This window comes from Otolemur garnettii, unplaced genomic scaffold (assembly GCF_000181295.1).
Source record: "Otolemur garnettii isolate 467f Iridium unplaced genomic scaffold, OtoGar3 scaffold00009, whole genome shotgun sequence".
Taxonomy (NCBI): Eukaryota; Metazoa; Chordata; class Mammalia; order Primates; family Galagidae; genus Otolemur; species Otolemur garnettii.
The window spans coordinates 25,806,563-25,832,885 of record NW_003852404.1 but is presented as its reverse complement, the minus strand read 5'-3'; the positions used below and the strand labels follow the sequence as shown (position 1 = coordinate 25,832,885).

The window sequence follows — 26,323 nt, the reverse complement described above, 5'->3', positions numbered from 1 at the left end:
TGTTTTAGTTTTATAAATAAGTTTCAGTTTTATAAATCTTATGCCTTTAATATATGTGGGTTATGTTGTCATTTAAAGTTTTAATGTGACAATATATTAAAAAGAGCACTTTATCAGGTTGATCTAACCGTAGTAAATCTTTTAATAGAGAAATACACATTGCTTTAAGCTATTTTTAAAAAATCATAGCTTATATTTTGATAACTTAATTCAATCAGCTGTTTTTTATTTCAGCTAATTGGTAAGTTTGAACTACCTATAAGAATAACTAACATTTATTGGTACATAATGTATCAGTCATGCTGTCCTTTTCAATATATTAGCTATACCTTTCATCTCATTTAGTCTGTACATTAACCTCTACTTACACGTGGTAAGTACTGTTGCTTTATGTTCATCTTACAGATAAGTAAACTAAGGCTTAATGTTGAAACAGTTTAAGATTAAACATGTCTCTGATCTCTTCTACAATCTTAGAAGGGTTCTTTTAAGTAATTAAATCTAAATTGTGTAATATGGCAAAAATTAAAAAAGAAAATCCCAAATGCCATTAAAGTATATCCATTATTTCTCATAAGTGAGAATATAATGAACATCTGATATAAGGCATATTAAAAGTATCAAGTAATGTATCATGTTTTTATAATACATTTGAAAATATTTAACTTCCGTTCAAATGTTGCATTATACATAAATGTACACATACTAGAAAAATAACATAGAAAAATGCTTCAGCAAATATTTTTATAAAGTGAAGATTTCTCATTTCAAAATGAATGAGATGATTTTTTATAAAAGAAATTGTTTTGCTTCACTCTTTCCTTAACATCATAGATTATTTTATATTTTATAGCCACATAGGAATCACTCATGCCAAATGAGACAGCATAATAGGTGAGAAAAGAAACCAGAAAGTGGCAGGGTCCCAGGCCTCGCTTCATTCTGGTACAAACTGTCCAGGTCATTCTAATTCTCAGGCTCCTCATTATAAGAGAAGGCAAAGTTTGGGGCTGACGTAATTCCTCCCGTGAAGGCGTTTTCTGTTTGTGTCGCCTTTCTGAACATTGCTTTTTATGCTGTAGACTGAGAAGGACTGAGTTTGTATTAATTACTTGATACAATCCCACTAATTACATTATTGAGTAAATCTTATAACAGGTGGATATGCACAAGAAATACAATTAATTCAACTCTCTGGTTTGTATTTGGATTAATGAAGGTTTACTCTGCTTTATAGAACTCTGCCTTACAAAGGAAATATATTGAATGGTTAGTTTTTTCAAAACAATTTTTCTTTAGAGCTGTACCTTAAAAAGAAATACACTAAGTGGGTGATTTTTTATGTTACAAAGTAGTTCTTTATTTTATTAAAAGATTTATCATAGTATATTTTTCTAAAGCATGAGCTCTTCAAGTGCATTTAGTCAATTATATACATTGGCTAAGAAAAGGGATTATATACGTTGTTTTCAAAAACATTTCTCTTATAGAAAAAATTGAAACAAATTTGACCTTGTTATTTAAAAATTGGGTTTTTTAAATTTTTAACTATTAATCTTTCTCAGGTGCACACTTTAAATAATTCATAGTTTAATTTTAGCTTAGTGTTATTTTTATTAGAACCTTCTTTTATTTTTATTATGTCTTATTAGTTCTCTGTAAATATAGTTTTATTAAAATATGTTTCTATTATTCTATATGTTCTATTTGACCAATTTCTAGATTTGCCAGTTTTATTAGAGAATTAGTAATTTTTCCTTTTTATTCTTTCTTTTCCCTTTATTAAAAAAAAAAAAATTCAGATTTTCACCTTGTTGCCCACGTTGGTCTGAAACTCCTGACCTTGGGTTCCTGGGTACCTGGGATTATAGGCATGAGCCACCAACCATGACTTGAATTTTTCATATAGGTTTATACTACTATTTATGACACCATTAAACACTATAGATACAATCCTACAAGCCAGTGTATAGAACCACATTAAACATGTAATTCTTTAGTAATTAGGTTTTTCAACACATAAAATAGTAAAGGTTCTATAACTTTTTTGAGTTATTATCTCCATACTTCTGTACAACTTATTAGAAAATTTATTGATAAATTCATATTAGCCTGATGAAATTTAGCAGGATTTTTCATTTCATTTTATTTTATTTTGTTTTTAGGCTTTTTCTTTTGTAGTTACCTCCTTTTATTCTTACTACTTACTGCATATGTAATTTAACAAAGCTTCAGTATGTAATGGTAAAGCCCTTTGTCTAATCTTAGGATCCATGATTAAAATCCTCCTCTGCTCTTTTGGTCGTCTATTGCTCCTTAACAAATCATCTTAACATTTAGTGACTGAAGATTATACCAGTTGCTTATGTCGATACCAAATTTTCACTGTGGGCAGAGCTCCGTGGGAATAGCTCTTCTTTATGTTGTGTGTGCTGGGGTGTGTGAAGGGGGTGAACACCTGTTTCCTGGGGAGTTCACTCACCTGACTGACAGTGCTGGCTCTCAGCCAGGAGCTCAGCCGTGGCTGTGGTTTAGAGGGTTCCTCTTCTTCCACCCCTCTTCACAGACAACATGGGCTTTCTCACAATAGCGACAGACCCAAAAGATAGGGCATGCAGGCTGCCATTTCACATGATCTGGGAAACTGTCACAGTGTTATTTCAGCTGTAGTCTATTGGTCAAACAGTCACAGATTCAAGGGACATACATTCCACCTTTCAAAGGAACGAGCATTAAAGAATTTTGGTGGGTAGCGGATAAAGAGTATATGGTGAATGGTTACAAAAACACAGTTAGAGGGAGTAAGATCTAGTAATTGTAGCACAATAGGGTTAACAACAATATTGTATATTTTAAAATAACTTAGAGTGGAATTAGAATATTTCTAACACAAAGAAACGATAATTGCTTTCGGTGTTGGATACCCTAATTGCCTTGACACTGTATGCCTGTATCAAAATATCACATGTATGCCTGTATCAAAATATCACATGTATGCCTGTATCAAAATATCACATGTAACTATAATTGTTACATATTAATAATAATTATAAATTATAAATTTAAAAAATATTCCATAGCTAACAAGTTGTGACCACAACAATGAATATGCTGTTTCATAGATTCAAAAGAGATGTGTGGCATTACTTGTTCATGTGACAGTTTTATTATTTATCTCAGTTGTATTTCTATTATAGAGAATTATGTTTGAAATAGACAATTAAAAAAAACCCTTTTCATTATAAAATAATTCCATTGTATATAGTTAGAAAATGTAAAAGGACATGCAACATGCAAAATAAAAATCATCATTCTTAATAAATGTAAGCAGTATGCTTTTGTTTAGCTGTATGTGAATTCATTTAATGAGTATGATTTACATGCAGATAATTATCAAAAAATCCAAATCCTTGACTTTAGCCTCTTCGTGTGATTTTTTACTCTGCCTGTAATTTTGAGTTTATTCCTTATCCATATAAAATTAGAAATCACAATTTATATTTCATATTTAAAATATAAATTGTTTCTACTTCTTACTTTTGATAAGTTGATTAATATTCATATTAGAGTCCATTGACAAATAGACATGACCATGGTACATGATTTGCTTGAGGCTTAAGCCTCTTGAAAACTTGGCAACACTCCCATCCAGTGAACAAGTAAACACATTTTTTTCAGAAATCTGTTCCATCAAGTTTGCTGTCCTCAACCCCCAAAAAAGAAAAGAAAACTTTTGCTTTGAAATTATTCTGTTTACTCTTTGAAATAATCGATCTTATAGAATTGCTTCTGTAGAGATACGCTGCTGATGTTCATTTTCATTCTACCTATATGTCACAACCTGTCACCATTTATAATCTCCGATTCAAGTGCCATCATCAAAGTTATCAGCATTACATCTCTCACCATGAGTAACGCCAGAGATCCTGACTGTGCTATTTCATTACCTGCTATGAATAAATTTCCAATCAGGAGCTGCCCGTGTTTTAATTTTCTGTCTACTTGGCTGAACTGCCTTCTACTTTTGCTAAATTACTAATGACAGTTCATAGCAGAGATTGGGCTGTCCTTTCTTTAGTTGGTAAAGAGAACTTTCTGACGATTTTGTCACCCATAAGTTTCAGGAGTTTCTAGAATGAACAATAATGGATATAATTTAGCAGTCTCAGCTTTAAATTCTGTTTGCATATTTCTCTGGCACTATATAAATGCACTTCAGAGAACAATGAGACAAGTACAGATTTGTTGAGCTTAATTAACTATTATGCTTTAACCAATGCTAAATCTTCAAGTGAGTAGCTACCCTTTGTTGAATATTTCTTTCAAAGTTAAGATACTGAATCTCAAAGGAAATAGCATAGTAGAGCTGCAGCTCATTTCCCCTCCTCACATTTATATTTGGGCATAAAATTAGTATAATCGTATTTCATCAGCATGGGCCCATAATGTGAAAATTATTAGACTGAAAGATATTCTGTTCTTATCTTGAATTACTAAAATTCCTTTCAGAAACAAAGGTGAATCCAGTTGGCATGTAAGGTCATAACTGTGTGGAATAAAATACCCCTTAGTACAGACACTGTTGTATCTGAGGCTTTGTAAGGGTCCTAGGCCACTAACTTGCGCAAGTTAGAATGAACACAGACCTTCACGGAGTCTTCCCTGCTTATTTATTTTTAATAAATAAATTAAAAAGTTTATTTTTGCATATATATTTTTTTTTTTTGAGACGGAGCCTCAAGCTATCCCCCTGGGTAGAGTGCCATGGCATCACGCTCACAGCAACCTCCAACTCCTGGGCTCAAGCGAGTCTCCTGCCTCAGCCTCCCAAGTAGCTGGGACTACAGGCGCCCGCCACAACGCCTGACCATTTTTTGGGAGCAGCCATCATTGTTGTTTGGCGGGCCCAGGCTGAGGATTCGAACCCGCCACCTTAGGTGTATGTGGCTAGTGCCTTAGCCGCTTGAGCCACAGGCGTCGAGCCTATTTTTGCATATTAAGTAGTGCATCATAAGCACTTAGTCTTTGATAGCTTACTAAATTACATTGGTCGATTTTGAATGCTAACTCAATCTTGCATAGCTGATGTATGCTCTCATGAACATGGATTCAAGTATTCTAAACAAAATTTGAGCATATTGGTTGCCCACAGTCAACTGCTATCCAAAACTATTAAATGAAAAATTCCAGAAATAAACATTTGTAAGTTCTAAATTAGTTTTCAATCATAACCTAATGCTATGTCATGATGCCTATGTCATTCACCTAGCTTCACCTCATCACTTAGGCATTTTATTATCTCATCATCACAGGAAGAAGGGTGAAATTATTCTATTTACTCTTTGAAATAATTATACAGTATAATAAGACATTTTTGATAGAAAGGAAAAGATCACATTTACATTACTTTCATTATGGTATGTTATTATAATTGTTCTATTGTATTGTTAGTTGTTATGGCTAATCTCTTACTGTGCCTAATTTATAAATTAAAATTTATCATAGGTGTGCATGTATAAACCAAAACTGTAGAGTTCAGTAATATCTGCAGTTTCAGGCATCCATTGGGAGTCTTGGAATGTATAACCGAGGATAAGGGGAGAGTCCTGTATTTGTTCTTAATTTCATTGGATAGATTTCAAAACATTGAATTTTTAAAAAAAATGAATACAGCATCTTAGACACATAACAAGCTGTCCTATTTTCTTTATAAAAAACAAATTGTAGATCATTAAAAGATCATTTTGGACATAGTTTTAGGAAAATATTCCAAAGATAATAGACAATAAAAACCAACTTATAGAGAGTTCTTTATTAAGAATATTAGAACATCCTAGTGCACTTGTTAATGGCTTTGGAAAATATTGACTGTCCCATAAAATTTCTTCTGTTTTCTTCCCTTACGATATTTTTTTTTCTTTTTCTTTCAGTATTTTCCCCTTGTTTAAACCAGAACCATATTTCAGCTTGATTAAGGAGAACAGTTAAATCTACTATCTCAAAGAAAGTAGAGTTCGCTTCAAAATTCAGACAGACTAATTCTCTTTTGTAAAAGAGATTAAGAAAGTTGCTATATCAATCTAATCTGTCTGGATTTGAGTTAGAATAGTAGAAATGTAACTTCTCTCTCAGGGTTTATGAGATTATTCAGTCTAGCAGAAAGGTTTCTATTGATGCCAGGTGCAGCTCAGGGGTTAGGATTTACTGTCTTTGTATAAACTTTGTTCCTGGTATTATCTAGCTCATTTATTTCCCACAAGTATAAAATGTAGGTGCACAGGGATATTATGAAAATATCTTGAGTATTTGGGTCTTACTCAGCTATAGCGTTCACCTTTTCAAATACAAACTCACTCTGAAATAGGACAGTTCTACTGAGTAATTTATCTTTGAAAATCCTGCCCTTTGCTCTTAAAGCAGTTTCTTTCTCTTAAGATGATGGTAGGTACACGCTTGTGAAAATGGTCTTACAGTCTCTATTCAAGTGGTTTATCCATTGACGTCTGGGAATTATGCGGAGTCTATAATAATAATGATATCTGGGTTTTGTCTATGACCTTTTTAAACAAGCAGGTAAAAAGTGAAAAAAAAATCAATTTTTCTGTTTTTCTCTGTAACAGAACAGCTTGTTTAAGCATATCTATTTTCTACAGGATGGAGTAGGAGTTTTGAAGTTCTGAAGAGCTATTTCGTGGTTTTCTAGGTGAATGAGTTCCTCAGTGCTGTGCTGTAGACAAATAACCCACGTTACATTGAGCTAGTTATTTTCAGAAAATACAGATATTTTTAAAAGACACCTACTTCTAAGTAATATAAAATCATTCCTCTCGTGGGCTTTTTTCTCATTAACCCGGATTAGCACTTAGGCATACTTTTCCTCACTTCTGAAGTTCCCATCCACGTTTCATGACGTTGAGCTGTATCTTGGATCTTTCTCCTTCCTTCTCTTTTTCACCATTTGCAAGAGAAGCTGCCGCCCCAGGATTTATTTTATTTTCTCCTTTCAGGTTAAAATGTCTCCCCAAGATTAGACCTTGGTCTATTAGGTCTCTTAAAAGCATCAGTAGAACTTGGGGACGGGTATGGTTGACATTTTCTTACAGTGCCTTTGGAAACGGGACAGTGTCATAGCTACCTTTTCTGAGACGGAAGCTTTGTTTGGGCACGGTGTTAATGACAGCAAAGGCAGCCAACTGGCTGTCCAGGTGGGCTCACTTGCCCTTTGGGCGGCGTGGATCATCATGATGATAATTAAAGTCAGACCTTTATCCATTCATTTTTCATGCATTAGGCGTTTTACTTATTATATTTCAGAACACCTGATATAAAATAATTCATCCAATTCACCCCATTGCCTGTAGCCTATTCCTTCATTATCCTCCATTACTTTCTCTCACATTGTCCTTACCACAATACGTACTTGTTCATTTTTAACTTGATATACTTGTTGTTTATTATTAAAGGTGACAGTAAAGTTAATAATTTATTATTTTGTATAGAGAATATTTCATTTAAAGTAAAACCTGTCTCTCTCTCAGATTTCTCTCTCTGTTATAAACTTTTCACCATCATGCTGGCCATGCAGGTGACATTGCAAAGCACTTTGGTTGGGATTTCTGTTCTTTAGAACTGAATTCAGTGAAGAAAGCCACACAGGATCCTTCTATCCAAAATAATAATAATAATAATAAAATGCAATGTATGCTATTTAGAGTTAAGACAGTCAAGATATAGTATAAAGTAGGTGGTTTTGGAATCAGATGACTTTTATCTTTCCAATCTTGAACGAAGTGGCTTACATTTGAATCTTGGGTTTTAAGTACAAAAGGTCATAATGATACTATTCTTTATGAGCTACAGGACAGTAGTTCAGGCTGTACAGAATAAAGTAATTGAAATGGTGTGAGCAACTAAAATATAGAATATGACGGAAAGTTTGGAGTTTTGCTTTTATATTTTTACTGGAGGATGAAAGTAGGATTCACAGCCCAGACAGATAACTCCAGGAAGCAGGCCAGGGGATGTCTGCTGGCAACCTGGAGAAATCAGGTCCTGTCTGAGACGGCTGCCACGCGCAAACTCCTGCCACTTGTTTCCATGTGAGAGCATTGACCCAGGTACCTGCATCTTCAGTAAGTTCACATTTTATACAAAATATCCCTATTTTAAATTTCATGCAGTTAACGTGAAAGTTGAAATCACTGTGCAGGACCAAGCAAGACACATGTGGGTCTGGAATTAAATCCTGGGTCACTAGGACATTCTCTGGACCCCCAAATGTGCGTTGGGTTGACAGTGTCAGATTCTACCAAACATTCAAGGAAATTAAGTAGTAAGTCAGAGTTGATATGGATGATACTGTTACAGCTAAACTCAACATTACAACTCAATTCCCTTTGTATTAGCAGTGGGATTTTCTAACACTAAACTCTTAGTATGATATTACCACTTAGCAGAATCATCTAACACCTCCTCGATTTAAGTCGTAAATGGAAAAAACAAAGAATTTCAGTGAGCATATTGAAGAAATCTATATTGTCAAAATTAATTAATGATTGTTTCATTTAATAGTTTGCATCTGAGTTGTGATTTATCTTTTAAATACGAAGACTGACCTTGTAGGCCATACAGAGAACGGGTATGGACCTGGATTCTTGAAGTCAGTCTGGGCTCAAATACTTGTCTACCACTTACTAACCTGTAACCATAGCCAGATTAGTTCATCTTTCTAAGTTTAATTACCCCCTCTATGAAATAAGATTATAATTTCATATGATTATGATGATTCAGTGACACACTCATCTCAGTGTCTAGCTTATATTTGTGATAATTGTCATTATTACCACCATAATGTCATTGTCATAATTATCTGGTGAGCAGACCTCCTAGCCAGCCTTAGTGCTCTGAAACATAACTAGAGGCATGAAAATAAGTCATAACATTTTTTTTTTCTACAAATCAGAACATATACCATAACGGCTGTGGATCTTTTTTCATTGTGGTCTCACACTGTTTTTCAGAAGCTGGTCAAGCTATGTTTGGGAGAAGCACCAAATTAGGAACAGTTGTGTAAATGACCGATCATGATCAACATCTAACAGTATTGAGAAGTCACAGCTCAAAGCAGTGGTAGAAAGAGAAACCCCATTAAGGTCAGAAACCAGAACTGAAAGCACAGCATTGTGAAGCCGCTTAGGTACAGCAGCGAACAGTTCTGCATGCTGTAATTGGCCCTCTGGGCATCATTAGGCTGCAGTATAGTGTAATAATTGATCATAATGAACCCAAGTCATTAAAATAACTTCAAGTCATGTTCAAAAATTTCTTTTTAAGCCACCAGGAAAAAGTGAAATGTAATTTCAAAGTATTTCTGTTAAAAATGTTAAATTTTTAAATGTTGTGTTAAGGATTAAGTTAAAGTTATCTGTCAACCTTGTTTTAATGAGGGATTACTGTGAAGATTTTATTTATATGGACTACTTTGCTCCCCTGCTCTGTGCAATAAGCGAGGCATTCCTGTACTTCTGATGCTTTCGGTTTTCAAGTGCCAAAGACATTTTATTAATCAGTAACTGAATTAACTACCCTGCTTAGTTTGCATTTTAAATCAGGGAACATCTTATATATTTTTTAGGATACTACTTTCTGAGGGGAAAACAGATTTGTATTCTTAGAACATTTACTCTAAATTGAAATTTGTAATCTTTCCCAATAATGGAGTTAGGTGACACATTTTTGAGTGTGTGTAATAGTATTTTCTGTAATAGTATCTGGTTTAACTCAGGCAAGAAAGTCCTACTTAGTTCCCACAGCCTCCCCTTCCTCGTGCTTTGTGTGGCCCCGGACACGGCAGTGGTTACGAAGGGGGAGGTTGTATCCTTGCGGTCACTGTGCTGATGCCCTGTCTGGTCTAACATTCACCCCTGATGTTTCTCTGTTTTGACAGAGAGTTGTTATGGATGGTTGCTATAAGGTAAGCTAGCATAGGTTTGGAGGCCTCTAGTTTGTCTTTTGCCATGAGCTAATTTGTGTGGTTTCATAAAAGACTGTCAGAAATAGCCAATCGCTCTTTTTCCTACCTTTGCTGGAAGTAAACCTTACAAGGACAGAATCTGGGGAGCTTAGTGGTGAAATGTAGTGCGTTCAGAAACAGAGGATGAATAGAACACACACTGTCAGCTCACAGGGCTGGGGAGAGAGGCGCCCGTGCTGCTGGCCACTTGGTTTATAGGAGACAGTTATGCAGCCAGGCTGCTGATTGTGAGTCAGAGAGAAGAATGGGAAATTGTAGGTGAGGTGTGCGTGAAATCAGTATGTGAAATAGAGACCCAACGGTCCTGCTCAGGTAAGCAGAGCAGCCTGTCCAGAACAAAGACCATGTAAGTCATGTATGGAATTTTTAAATATTTTAGTAGCCATATTAAAAAATACAAAATGTAACAGTTAAAATAAATTTTAATATATTTTATTTAACTGTCTATATCCAAAATATTATTTTGACTCATAGTCAATAGAAAAAAATATAAAAGTCAGTTAAAAACAAGATATTTTACATTTGGGGGTAGTAAATCTGATCTGGTGTATGTATTGCACTTATGGCACATATCAATGCTGCTATTAAATTTTTATCAGAAATACTTAATAGGCATTTAAAGCTCATAAATTTACATGAAAAAAGTAGATTCACATGCCCAAGTTGTTCCAAACAGGTTTAAGTTTTGCAATAAGGAACTGAGTGTCAGTTTTTAAATTTAAATTTACGTCAATATAAAATACAATTAAGGATCCAGTTCTGCAGTTTCCTTAGCCTCATTTCCAAGGCTCAATAGCCCTCTGTGGATTGTATTGAATGACACATTGAATGATACGGGTATAACAAGTAGACTGAATTCTCTTGCTATTATGGCTTTGTAATTCATTACATCAGGTGAATCTACATCAATTTATTGAGTGAGTTGGCTGAAATGCCATTTTGTTTTTCAGTAAACCCTTGTGGCAGCAATGAGCTCAAAAGTATGTTTTATGAAAAGCACTACATGTCTGTTTGTCAAAAAATTGATGATGAACATGTAACTTTAACAAAATGACATTTATCATCCACTAGCCTAGAACCGTTTTATACAACTATGAGCATAATAAACACTCATTTGTCAGTCAATAAATACATATAAATAATTATCTTGACATTATTTTTCTCTCTCATAAATGACCCCGGCACAAGTAACTTCGAATGATTCAATTATTCTGGGATTAAGATGAAATAAATAATTTAGCAGCATACCCTGTGGCAAACAATAAACATGTAACTGTCCTTTCTCTTTTATATTTTAAGAGATTATTTGTTTAAATGATACAGAGCATAGATATATATACAATGAAATAGATTGTTCAACTAAAAAGAAATTTTGTGATGATTTCCAAAGTAGTTTTTTAATTTATTTAGATTTTGTAAACATAGCAAAATCATTTAAGTAGAAACAGTGTTTGTTAACAAAGTAACTCTCGCTGGCTCTTTGACCTTTTGCCTAAGTTTGGACACTGTTTCTGTTTTCTGTCATTTGCCATTGTTTCACTGTGATCACAGGAATAAACTCATTTTGAAGTTTTCCAGAGATCATGCCTTCAGTGTTGGAGTCCACACGGGTCCATCTGTCCATCTAGAGTTCCCTCCACCTTCCTCTCTGTATGCTTCACTGAGTTCTCTCTTCCATGCCCATGACATTCATTCTGTCAACAATTAAGTACCATTTTTGTTGTGGAGACTGTGCTAGACCTTGTCATCTTGGAGAATAGAAAAGACATGGCTCCTGTTTTCAGGAAATAAAAAATCTAATGAGGATGATGTGCACAACAGAAGCTAAGGCAACAGAGGGTGACACGTTAATGGTGGAACACACAGGTAAGAGGGCCGCCCGAAGCTCCATGGGGAATGGAATTGTCATGGAACCCTTCGGAGGAAATGGCCCCTTCCTGTACCTAATTCGAGGTGGGCAAGTCACATCAAGTCTCTGTATCTCAGACTCTTCATCTTTAAAATGCTGATGAAAAAGATGATGCCCTCATGGAGATGTAATGAGCTTTAAAATGTACTGATTGTAAAGTTCTCAGAATAATTCCTGGCATATAGTAAGAATTAGTATTGTCTCTTACAACTGTTATTTTTGTTCTAAAATCAAACTTTCTTGTTGAGCTTAAATTTATATGTTATGCAAACTTATTTAGTCCTTAAAATTCCTCTGGTTTTACTTCCAAATTATTTTTCAATTTCATGTTCCTTTTCCTACCCACCTTCATTCTTTGCTACCTAATACGTTGGATGTGTGTTTTATTGTATCCATTCTCAGATTGCATTATTTGTATGAAGTTTGCTTTTTTTCTTTACTTCAAGCAAGAATATAAGTTTAAACAGGGCAAAGACTGTGTTTGTTTTGTTCCCTTCTCTGTCCTGCAGAACCAGAATGGTGCTTGACTTCTTTAGGCACAGATTTGTTGAATGAATAAATAAATGAATACCTTTGTGCCTTCCAAAATTAGACGATAGGTCTTGTACATCTTAGAGCCCCATTGCTTAGGAAGTACCTCAGAGTCTGCCAGAGAGTAAACTGTCAAATGTTTGTTCAACCAAGTAGAAATGGAATCCATTATCTCTATGAAGTAATACTTTTTGAATAGTTAGGTCCTTTTATACCCAGTTATAGAAAATGATGTTTCAGTTCACTCAGGAAGTAGCCATGGCATCCAGATTTATCGCAGTTCTTTGTTTCATGCAACGACTTTCAGAAAACGGGAACTGATCCATCCAGGGCAGTTCAGTATGGTTCATATCGGTAAATGTGTCCTACAAAGTGTGTTTAGTGCTTAAAAAGATTTGGAAAAGCTTAAATTAAATCAACTTCCACACATTTCTTTATAATGGAAGTTCTTAGAATCTTTAATTAGCTAATGCGCATTTTGAAGCTTCAAGGAAGTGCTATTCAATAATACTTTATTTCTCAAATTTCTTTGACCTTGAAGCACTTTAATTCATAGTTAGAGGAGGTTTAACAGCGTCTGGATGTGGCTCCTGGGATTTTGAGGAATCTGGCTCTGGTCTCATGTTGATGTCTTTTTCCTCTCACTGACCTCTGGCCATTCTGGTGCTTCTCCTGAGCTGGGCCTCTGTGTGTGATGTTCCTTCCACCTGCAGGATTCCTCTGATAGGGCCTTTTTTTTCTGTTTACTCTCCAGTCTTCCCTGTAAAAGTCTTTTCACCTTAACTTCCTCCTGGAATGCTTGTTCATGGCTTTCTCATTTTATCCTTCATTTATTTGTCGTACTCTGTAGTTAAAACTTACGATTTTATGTGTGTCTTATGTTTTGCAGTATTCACAACTTGACCTCTTTTCTTTTGATATTTCCTGTAGAAGACATTCCACTGTGTATTTCTAAAATCCAGACTATCGACATTGTTAATGGTCACTTTTTGTTTTTGTAAAAATATCCTGTTTGGACCTGATGTCCTTGAAAGAAAATAAAATATTTTACTGCTCTTTTAGTAGTGTGAGGTAGAGAGGGGACAGAGTGAGCAAGATGTGCTTTGGCAGCCAGGCTCTGCTGTTCCCAAGGTCTGGGCTGTTTCTTAGAAAATGTCCCCTGTTATTATCTTTAAGTTGTTTACTTCATTGAAATCTTCATTTTCGTCTCTTTTTTACTACTCTTAAACTCACATCAACATGTAGTTCTATTTATTTATAGTGTGCAGTTTGTAAAAGATGAAGTTTCTTTACTGTTATTTCCTCAAGCAGAAAATAATAGCACAGCCTGCTTCAGTATTTACACTTTGAAGATGAAACACTGGATCAGCTTTTTCCAATGCTCCCCCCTCCCCCGGTTTGTCTGGCTGCCTTTCTGCTTTTCCTGCTTCTCCTTGTGGTCTCTCTTCTCTCTCTCTCTCTCTCTCTCTCTATCTCCCCTCCCCCCCATTCTAATAGAGCTCAGCTATATATATATAGCGATTAAGTTTTTAACAGTTGAAAGAATGCAGCCCCAAAACAGGAATAAAAAGTAAATGATATTATTTTTTATTTGTGCTCATCAATTTAAGGAAAAAATATAAGAACATCTCTCTATGTTCTTTTGAAAAGTCGTAATGTTATAAACCATGATGGCCACAAGCAATCCAGGTGTTTCTTTTTTTCTCCCCTTCCTTCTCTCTCTCTCTCTCTCTCTGTAGAACACAAGGAAGGGCTGTATTCGGAGGCAGGGAAGGATTTGGGTATGTGCCAGGAGAAGCGTTGCTGTGATTTTCTCTACGATCCTCTGCTTTGTCCTCCCCATGGTTGGCTTTTCCTGCTGTGTTGATTATTTTAGCATATAGAAAAAAATTGGCTGCCGCTAGAAAGTTGCCTTAAGAAATGTAAGCCTTTGAGGCTCTTTGAGAATAAACCTATTCAATTCACAGATACTGGGAACAAATCAGAGGGGCACTTGGTCCATTATCCACTGTTTAGGCTGGATGCATTAACGTCTCATAGAAAGTAGAAATCTGACTGTGGTATTGTGTGTGTCTTTAAATTCCATTACTGTATTGCTGTGAACTAGTCCCTGCGAATATCCAACTATATGTTTCTTTTCACTTATATACATGTTTATGTATATGTGTGAGGGGTCACATCTAAAATCTGAAAGCTTATATACATTAATCATAGATTATTCAATATTTTTGGATTCTTGTTGATAATTATACTTTATAAACTAAAAATGCCTAAACTTTTTGATAATAGAACAAGAATATACATTTCTAGACAGGGTGTGCAGGTAGCTTTGCTTTAAAAATGAATATAAAATGCTGTTTCTGTGTTAGAAACATCTGTAAAATACCTTTAGAAGACATCTTTGCATGTCTATATGCATAAACCTTCCGAGTAGTATGCCTTTTAAGATGAATATTACATGTTAGGAGCAGGAGGCTTTATGAACAAATGGTGATGCTTCTGTTATCTGCTTGTGAGATAATATATTAAAAATCAGTCTGGCACACAACAGATGCTTAACTAACTAATTAACTAATTTAAGAAACGCTGGAGTACTTACAGGGTACCAAGCATTCCTGAACCCTGGAAATGAAGCTTTGAAAAAGCCAGATAAGGCAGCAGCCCCCAGAGCCCTCTGCCCTGGTGGGGAAGACAGATAATACAAAGTAAATTTCCAGGTAGTAACAAGGGCCACGAAGAAAAACCCAGCCGGCTAGAAGTCTTCAGGACTGTTACAGTGTACGGCAGCAGCCTGCTAATTCAGTCAAGATAAGCATTTCTGAATCGGTGCTGTTTAAGCAGAGACCTGAATGAAGTGAGATGCAATATCAAATCCCGGGGAAGGCACAAACAGTGAGGAAAAAGGCAATTGTGAAGTCCCTGTCGGGGGAATGAGCCTGGTGTGTTCAAAGGAAGACCAGGGAGATGGAGATTGGTGAACAAGGGGAGACTGCAGGGACTCGGGCTGTTGTCAGATCATGTAAAGCCTCATAGGCCCTTGTAAGGAGATTGGATTTTCTTCTATTTTATTCTCTGTTTGATGGGAAGCTGTTTTAGCAACCTTTTAAAGGCTTGGATCAGGGGAATGGTATGACATTACTGAAAAGATCGTTCTGCCTACTCTGTGGTAAACTAGGCAGAAGAGGGATGTTGGGCAGCTGTGAAATCGGTGGGCAGATTTAAGAACCGTTTGCAGGGCAGTAGTCCAGGGAGAAATTGATTAGCCGGGCGTTGTGGTCCCCGTGACTCGGGAGGCTGAGGCAAGAGAATCGCCTAAGCCCAAGAGCTGGAGGTTGCTGTGAACTGTGACGCCACGGCATTCTACCGAGGGTGACAAACTGACACTGTCTCAAAAAAAGAAAGAAAGAAAGAAAGAAAGAAACTGTCTTGGATCAAAGCAGGAGCATCGAGGACTCTAAGAATTAGTTGAAGTGGAAGCACAGTACATTTTGAAGTTAGAACTGACAAAATTTACTGAGTAAATTGTACATGGAAGAAAGAAAGAAATTAACCCTAAGTTTTTTAGCTAAGGGTAAACAGGCCTCTGAAAATAGCACCTGTATGCCTTCTGGCATAAGGTAAAGGGTAGCCATTTACAGAACTGTGGAAAACTGGGAGGAGAGGGATTTGGGGGAGACTTTATGGATAGTATTTGATATTTTATGTTTGAGATGCCTGTTTGCCAATAAATAGAGATATTCAGTAGACAGTTAAGTGTAGGAGCCTGGAATTCAGTGGAGTCAGAAATCATCTCTTTGTAGAAGACATTTAAATCAGTGAGATTGTATCAGGATACCTGAAGAGTGAGGGTGGCAAGAGATGTGGTCTGGCTACTGAAAACTGAGTTGCTCTAACGTGAAAAGATCGGGAAGAAAAACAGAAGCCAGTTAACATCATAGGAAAGAATGAGGGGAATGAAATAAATATGTTTCAAGAACGCAGTAAGGCTCAAAATGCCAGCTGCATCTACAGAGTTTAAGTTGGATGAGGAATGAGAATTAACCATTGATTTAGCCTGATGGTCACTTATTTGGGTGAAAGGGCTTTGTGGGGACTCTTGGACTCATATTCTAATTCAGCTGGGTTAAGAAGAGAATGGGGAGTGAGACAGCAAAGGCAGCAACTGTAGATAACTTTGTTAAGAGAGGGTCTCAGTCTTTGACTCAGGCTAGAGTACCCTGGTGTCAGGCCAGCTTACAGCAAGCTCAAACTCCCGGGTTCATTCAATTCTCCTGTCTCAGCCCCCTGAGTGTCTGGGACTATGACCATGCACCACCACACCTGGCTAACTTTTCTAATTTTAGTAGAGGTGGAGTCTCACTTCGCTCAGGCTGGTCTTGAACTCCTGACCTCGAGTGATTTTCCTGCCTTGGTCTCCCTTCTGGGATTATAGACATGAGCCACCATACCCCGCCAAGTATAGATAAATGTTATGAAGGGATATTCATTGAGGGAGGAGTAAAAAAGTATATTGGTAACTGGGAGAAGAATGAAAGTCAAAGTTACTTTTAAGATCGATATTTCAACTGATGGGATTGAACTGATGGAGAAGAGAAAGCTGATTAGTCCATTAAGAACTGAACACTATACATGCACAGGAAAAGGCAAATCAGATTTTGATGTATTAATAGAGGATTGGTCTTAGAAAAATGCAGAGGCTGTGCATCTGACACAATAAGGAGACAGGGCCTATGAGTGTCAGGCAGGGAAGGAGGCCGCTTGGATGGGGTGTTGATAACATTCTCTAATTGTGTCTCTTTTCTCATTTAAATAAAAGGCAAAGTGATACCCTTGAAAGTGAAAAGGGAGAAGTATTGGAAATCCAGGTGAGAGGAAACCTGGAATTGCCCTCTGAGAAAGTGGGAGAGTTCAGGAAGGTGATTGGGATTGGAGAGTGATGTAAGGAGATGATTATGGTGACAGACCACAGGACTCCTGTGTAGGATAGGCGCAGAGAGGGTAACGCAACTCGGATGGTAGGTATGAGGACATGGAAGGAACAATGTCCTGCTGGAGGGGAAGAAGTGGTGGGATGAGAGCTCTGCACGTTTTGACTTGGGAAGCAGCCTCACACAGAGAGGGAGAAATGCCAGGACTTTGTTTAATCAGCCCCGGAACTCTCTGAAATCCAGGAGAGGGGCAGTCTCTTAGGAGTCCTTCAATAAATGTCTGAATGACCGTTGTGCTGCATTTCCTTAAATTTTTATATAATTAACTTTTCCAAAAGTTTAGCGACAACTACAGAAAGAATCAGTTTTCCCTGCCAAATCTATTAAGTGATGGTGTTAAATAAGCCACAGTCAAGGGTATCCAACCTGCAGTCCATGGGCTGCCTGCTGATTTTGTGAGGACTTTTTAAAATTTTTCTGTGGTGTCGGATATCACATTTCACTCATCAGCTTTTTTTTAGTGTGTGTATATTTAATGTGTGACCCAAGACAGCTCCTATTCTTCCAATGTGTGGGAGAGAAACAAAAAGGCTGGATACCCGGGCAATTAATTATGAGGCATACTTTAGAGATAATTGACTAGAATAGACTCAATTCTTCACCAAGTATATCTCCATACTGTCACTAGAATAAGACTTCTAAAATCCAGATTTGATGTGTGAATCCCAAATGTAAATCATCATAGCACAATACCCGAAACTAGGCAATGTATAAATGTAGGAATTTATTTCTTATGTATGAAGGCTGAGACATCCCAAGTTGAGTGGCTGCATCTGACAAGGGCCTTCTTGCCAGAGGGGACGCTCAGCAAGAGTTCTAAGGCCCCACAATCCTCTCACATCCTGAGTCACTATGACTGTACGTGTGCCATTTATTTGTCTTTGAAATAAACTCCTTCCTCTATTTTGCTTTATGGAGTATCTTGTATTTCAAGACCAAATATCTATCTTCCCTTGTAGGAAACCATCAAAGCCTCCAATTTTTGTACCTTGACCCCTCCTACCTTATTCTAATTTAATCTTGACTTCATCTCCTTCCTTAAATACTGCATTTATTGGTCTAATATTACATACCTATTACATTTTTAAAGACTCTGCATTTTAGTCTTTCCACAGGACTACATGGCACTTTAGTGATTGGTCCTTTGACTTTATTTACACACCCTATGCTTACCTTTAAACAATTCCTTGTTACCAATTAGAATTTTTTTAATATTTTTTTTCTTGAGACAGATTCTCATTCTGTCCCACTGGCTAGAGGGCTAGAGAGTCACAACTCACAGCAACCTCCCCCAAACTCTTTGTGCTTAAGCAATCCTATTGCCTCAGTCTCCCGAATAGCTGGGACTATAGCCACTGACCATGATGCCGATCTAGTTTTTCTGTTTTTAGTAGAGATGGGGTCTCATTCTTGCTCAGGCTTGTCTCAAACTCCTCAGCTCAAGCAATCTACTTGTTTCTGCCTCCCAGAGCACTAGGATTACAGGTGTGAGCCACTGTGACTGGCCTAGAATCTTTTCTAAAATAAACATATACATCCTTAGACAGTACTCTATAAATTGTATGACAGATTTTAAAACAAGATGCTTAGCCATTTCCTTTGGCTTTTGTTATTAAAGCCAGTTTCTATTCTAAAATATTTTCATCTTTCTTTCATATGCTGCCATATATTATAACCTTTTAAATTGCTACGTTTTATATCTCTGAGTTAATTTTTTTTATTGTTTGGGATTCACTGACAGTACAAAGAATTAGGTTACACTGATTGTGGGTGTTAGGTAAAGTCTCTCTTGTAATTGTGCACACCAAGAGGTGTGCCATACACTGTGACCCCCCCATCTCCCTCCTACCTCCCATCTCCCTGAACTCTCGTTCCCCTACCACACCCCTCGTATCATAGCTCATCTACTGCCTGTGTATTAGAATTGAGTACATTGGATTCTTGCTTCTCCATTCTTGTGATGCTGTACTAAGAAGAATGTGTTCCACCTCCGTTCAGGTTAATATGAAAGATGTAAAGTTTCCACCTTTTTAAATGGCTGAATAGTATTCCATGATATACATATACCATAGCTTGTTAATCCATTCCTAATTGGTGGGTATTTAGGTTGTTTCCACGTTTTGGCGGTTGTAAATTGAGCTGGGATAAATAGTCTAGTGCAAATGTCCTATGATAAAATGATTTTCTTTTTCTTCTGGGTAGTTGCCTTGTAATGGATTCCAGGATAAAATAGGAGGTATAATTTGAGTTCTTTGAGGATTCTCCATACTTTCATTGGAAAAGGTTATATTAGTTTTCAGTCCCACCAGCAGCGTAAAAGTGTTTGCTTCTCTCCACATCGATGCCAGCATCTGCAGTTTTGAGACTTTGTGATGTGGGCTCTTCCCACTATAGTTAGGGGCTATCTCAGGGTGGTTTTGATTTTCATTTCTCTGATGATCAAGTATAATGAACATTTTTTTCAAATAATTGTTAGCCCTTCATCTGTCTTCGTCAGAGAAGATCTGTTCATATCTCTTGCCCAGAGGCACATGGGATTTTTTACTCTTTTTCTGTTGATGAATCTGAGTTCTCTGTAGATTCTAGTTGTCAACTCTTTGTCAGATTGATGCCCTGCAAATATCTTTTCCCATTCTGAAGGTTGTCTTTTTGATTTACTTGTTATGTACTTAGCTGTGCAGAAGCTTTACAGCTTAAGTCCCATTTGTCAATTTTTGTTGTTGTGATGGCTGCTGAAGTCTTTGTCATAAAATCTTTCCCCAGTCCAACATCATTAAGAGTTTTCCCCACACTTTCTTCTAAGATTTTTATCATTTCATGTTTTAGATTTAAATCTCTTATCCATCTTGAGTCAATTTTTTTGTAAGGGATGAAAGGTGTGGGTTGAGTTTCAGTCTTTTACATGTGATTATCCAGTTCTCCCAGCACCATTTGTTGAACAGGGATTCTTTTTCTCCTGTGTGCTTTTGTTTGGATTATCAAAGATCAGATGGCAAGTAGAGACCTGTTTCATCTCTTGGTTTTCTATTTTGTTCTATATGTCTATTTCTCTATTTTTGTGCCAATGCCATGCTGTTTTCATTACTGTGGACTGTAATATAGCCTGGAGTCTGGTAGGGTGATGCTTCTGATTTTGTTTTTGTTACTAAGAATAGCCTTAGCTATATATATTTTTTTATGGTTCCATACAAAATGAAGTACTATTTTTTTTTCCAGTTCTTCAAAATATGATGTTGGTATTTTAATGGGGGTTCATTGAATTTGTAGATTGCTTTGGGTAGAATAGACATTTTGGCAATGTTGATTTTAGGCAGGAGCATGGTATGTTCTTCCATTTGTTAGTGACTTCTGCAATTTCTTTTCTTAGGGTTTCAATAATTCTCTTTGAAAAGATCTTTCACCTCCTTTGTTAGGTCTATTCCTAAGTATTTCATTTTCTTTGAAGCTACTGTGAAGGGAATTGTGTCCTTGATTTGCTTCTCAACTCGGCTGTTATTGACTTATACAAAGACTACTGATTTGTGGACAATTATTTTATACCCTGAGACACTACTGTATTTCCTGATCACTTCAAGGAGTCTTGTGGTTCACTTTCTGGGGTTTTCTAAGTAGAAGATTATATCACCAGGAAAGAGGAAGAGTTTGACTTCCTCTGCCCCCATCTGGATGTCCTTTACATCCTTCTTTTGCCTGATTGCATTGTCTAGAACTTACAGAACTACATGATCCTTTCAATAGATGCAGAAAAATCATTTGACAAAATTCAGCATCCTTTTCTAACAAGAACACTTAAGAAATAGCACATTTCTTAAGCTGATTGAAGACATCTATGACAGACTCACAGCTAACATCACACTGAATGGAGTAAAACTAAAAGCTTTTCTACTTAGACCTGGAACCAGACAAGGATGTCCACTATCACCACTATTTTCAATATTGATTTAAATTTATTTGCATCCTGAGTAATTTATGAAAGCAATATTTTTTAAAAATAAAGGAACTATGATTCATTTTAAAATATATTTATTTATAAATCCCATTTCTTTCCAAGCAATAGGAGATGCTTGGCAGAGATGCTATAGGAGATTTTTGTTTATAATTTACCTATTAATAGTGATAACATTGTAATACTGTGTTCTGTAACTTATCATTAAAAGATTTTATTCTAAGAAATCTACTGAAGGAAAGTATAAAGAAAAACTTTATTTTAAATGTAAAATGGTGTTTTGTTTTCTCACTTTAAAATGCATTTAAAAATGTCAAAATAAATGTGAGAAGCCAAAATTAAATCTCTTCATCAAATTTTTGAGAAGTAATTACTCTTTCTATTTTAATTAAGTCCCTAAAGAATTTTTAAATGTGAATGTCTCTAACCTAGAGGATAGCTTTAGAACAATTATGTATAAATTATTTGCATTATAATTTCCCTCCATCCCACATAGTGGTAATTTCAAGTTTTTATCTTATCTATTCTGATGTAATTATGTGTTATGTGTTAAATAATTTCCAGCTTGCCATCCATTTCCTCATTGGTCAATGTAATTAACTTTCATGATTATTTTGATTAATAATCTATTTATATAAATATGAAATATTGAAATATACACTTAAATAAATATATGAGCAATTTGTCAATTTTCTTTAATTAGCACATTAGTCTGTAATTATAACCACAATATATGTGAGATACAGGTTTCTGTTTATTCTGATTTCAGAATATGGGCAGATATAGCAGAGAGCAAAAACCCATTGTGCTCAGTCTATGTTTCAGTGGAAAAATTGTAGATTCTCTTAACATATATGTATATATAGATTGATTCATAAGGTAAATTTCGGTTATGTTCTTATGGCCTTGGACAATGTGAAGGATGCATTTCTTTTTTTAATTTCAAATTAACATGAGGGTACAAATTTTTAGGTTATATTTTTCTCATTTCCAAGGTACAGTTCAAGTGTAGTAGAGTCCTTCACCCAGAGGGTACGCTGAATGCCCTTATGCTGTGCACACCAGGTGAGGTCCTGCCAGTAGCTCTCCCTACTCCGGCCAGTCACCCTTCTCCCTCCTCACCCTACTTCCCCTCTCTTCTCCCCCTTGCTAGACTATATTTGTGTTTTGTCATTCATGTTAATGTGTCATTGTTTATATATTGGCTTCATATTGGTAGTAAGTACATTGGATTTTTTTTCCATTCTTGAGAAGGATATATTTTATAAAATTAATGCTATAGGTATAGTTTAGCCATGTGCTATGGGCATAACATTTGTTATTTGTTATATTCTTTTTACATAGTAGAGTCAAATGCTTAATATATCAACATTATTAATGATCCATAATTAACAATTTAAGAAATCTCTTTTAAAAATAGATAAATGAAATGCATGCTCCTTGTAATAGATGACAAAATGATAAATATAATTTTTTGCAGGTTATGTTATTTTGATATAATATAAATGTCATCTTTTAAAAAGTATTTAATACACAAATAAAGAGATGAGTATAGTAGGTATAGTATTTCTTAATAGATGTGTAGCATTTTTTCAGGCCCACAAAATGCCTGATGAGTAGATTTAGAAAGAGAAAATATACCAATACATTTGTCTCTAGTCCTAACTTTTCTACTAAGTATGTAAGAAACTCATTCTCCTTCATCAAGGACTTACTCTGCCTGTGTAAAATGAAGATTCACCTAAACTCACTCCTACCCTTTTTATGCAAAGAAAAATTCAGTATAGGATGTACACCATCACTGAAATTACTGAGCTGTGGGAGAGAAGAACTGAACCAAAACTGCTGAGGTGAACTGGAGGGGAGGAAACAGGCACCGAGTTAGAATGTCAAACACAAAAGAAACTTCTCACTGCTATTTAAAGTTTATTTTTCTATGTCCTTTCTAAAACTTAACATGATAAATGATCCTCCTCAATGGTATCATATGGAATCATGGAGTGCAGATGCGGAAGGGTTTTTGGGGTCAACTAGCTCATTCTTTCTCTAAGAGTAGGAATCACTTCTCTGCACTGTTTTTCATGGTGTCTAATTTTTTGCAAGCCTTTTGGAAAATAATTTTTCAGTTCTTAGTTTGAAAAGTGTTATAGCATGATCACCGAAGTAAGGAAATCTATACTAAGGCTGTAAGCCTACTGTATGTTAAAAATTTTATGCATTAAGATATTGCTTACAATCTTACTAATTAGAAACCAGTGAAAATATCCATCTGGAATGATGGGCAATTGAGAAATTCCCTGATGAAAGAAAACAAAGACAATTCGTTGCCAGAAGGCCGATCATAGAAGAATGGCTCAGGGAAATTATCTGAACAGAAAAGAGATGATAAAATAAGGAACACTCCATTGTCAGGAAGGATAGGACTGACCCAGTGTGAAATAGATAACTTGATTACCCTGGAACTATTAATGAAATTTAACTTATAATTTAAAAGCACCTAAAATTAGAAATGCAAGGACAGATGTTTCTATTCAAGGAAGAATTCTTGCTAATTTCATAAAATCTTTTCCAGAAAATAGAAAAAGAAGGAACACTTCTTAATTCATTTTATAAATCCTGTATTGTCCTGATACCAGAATCAGATAAAAATAGAAATAAAAGGATTACTATAGACCCGTATTCCTTGTGGTTATACATAGAACATTCTTACCAAGATATTTAGCAATACATAGGAAGAATTGTATGTCATCACCAAGTAGAGTTTATTCCAGAGACGTGAGCCTTGTTAAAATCACTTCAGAGAAATACCAAAGAACAAAAGAAATGCTAGATTAGTTGATCCACAAAGTATTTTACAAAATCCAATATACATTTAAAGTAAAATGACTGAGAATAATAGAAATGGAGAAAGAATTTCCTAAATTTGATAAAGAACATGTACTAAAATAATAAATTTAATGATACAATTAACAGCTAATGACTAAATTCTTTTCTCCCAAGTTTCAGAACAAGGCAAAGATATCTGTTTACCATTCCTATTTGATATGGTGCTGGAAGTTCTAGCCAATGAAATAAGTTAAAATAAATAAATAAATAATGGAAAGAAAAGACATGGGGATCAGAAGATAAGAAGTAACTTTCTCTTCTTTGTGAGAGACATAATTGTCTATATAGAAAATCCTAAGGAATCTAAAAAAAAAAAAACCCTCAAATTTAATAATGAGTTAAGCAAGGTAGTAGGATCTGAGAGAAATATTCAAAAAGCAATTGTAATGAACATGTGGTCATTAACTGAAAAATATACAATTTATCAATGCTTTTTCTTTTCCTCCTTCATCTCTTTCCTCCTTTTCTCTCTCCCTTTTTCTTGCCCTCCATTCGTATCTTCTTTCTCAAAAGAAATTTTAGGCATAAATATAATAATATGTATGTTACTCTATTCTGAAAAGTACAAAATACCTGATAAAATATAAAAGTAAATAAAGAGATGCATACCATGTTCATAGATTGTATGGTTCAAAACATTAAAGATATCATTTCCCTTCAAATAAAAAGCAGCTTAAGACTATTCCTATCAAAGTCTCAGCAGATGTTTTACAGATATAGAGTAGATTATTCTAAAATTATAAGGCAAGTAACTAGAAGAACTAAACCAATCTCGTAAATGAGGAATAAAGTGGGGGGAGAATCAGTGCCTTCAATTTTAAGACTTCGGTACAGCTACAGTGATCAAGGCTGTGGTATCAGTAGAACAGACCCAGAAAATGATAGAATAGATAGCCTTGAAGTAAACCTACACAAAGATGCCTGACTACTTTTTGACCAAAGTACAAAGACATTTTAATGGAGGAAGGATTAACTTTTCAACACGCTCAACTTGCAAATGGCCAGAAGACAGGATATATATTGAAAGAGGGACAATGGGCAGATGAAAATATACGATGCATTATTACTACATATATAACAGGATCACTAAAATAAAAAACAGTGACTTCACCAAATGCTGGTATCGATTCTGGAAAACTGGATCGTTCCTGAAGGCATGTAAAATGTTACAATCACTCCGCAAAACAGTGTGGTAGTTTCTTATAAAACTTAACAAACAACTACCATGTAGCCCTGCTATTGCATCCCTGGGTATTTAACCCAAATAAATTAAAGCTTTCTGTTTCTTTTTCATACAAAGGTATCTACAAGAATGCTCATAGCAATTTTATTCATAATATCCAATACCAGAAAACAATCCCGGTATTGTTTGATGGATGAATGGTTAAACAGAGTGTGTCATAGCCATACCATAGAATATGACTTGATGATGAAAAATCAATAACTTGTTGATACATACACCAACTTGGATAAAAACCTAGAATATTATCCTGAATAGACAAAGCCTGTCCCAAAAGCAGACACACATACTGTTTGATCCCATTTGCGTATCACTTTTTTAGTTACAAAATGAAGTAATGGAGAACAAATTAGGGGTTGGCAGAGCTTAAGAGTAGTGGTGAGAAGGCAGGAATGACTGTGACTGTGAAGGGCAGGAAGAAGGCTCTTTCTGGCCATATGGTGGTTCTGTATCTTGAACGCATCAATGCCAGTATCCTGGCTATGATCTTATACAATAGTTTTCTAAATGTTATCATTTGAGGAAACTCAGTAAAGTATACACAAGATCTGTCTGCATTATTTCTTAGAACTCCATGATAATCTACAACTACCTCAAAATAAAAAGTTTGATTTAAGAAAAAATAAATTCTTTGCTTAAGAATGATAAAGTGGCTGGAAGAAAATATACCAAACATTAATAATTATTTAATTATTCCCTGTTGAGGGTATTTGGCTATCTATATCTTTCATTTACAAAAACATATTGACATTGGTAATATAGTTCAAATAGATTCTTTTTTTTTTTTTTT

At 35.5% G+C, this 26,323-nt stretch overlaps 1 protein-coding gene across 1 annotated transcript in view; it reads left to right on the top strand.

Annotated features, from left to right (window-relative positions):
• GBE1 (1,4-alpha-glucan branching enzyme 1) overlaps positions 1-26,323 on the top strand; it is a 254,749-nt gene that overhangs the window by 127,866 nt on the left and 100,560 nt on the right. The gene's annotated exons all lie outside the window — the stretch shown is intronic.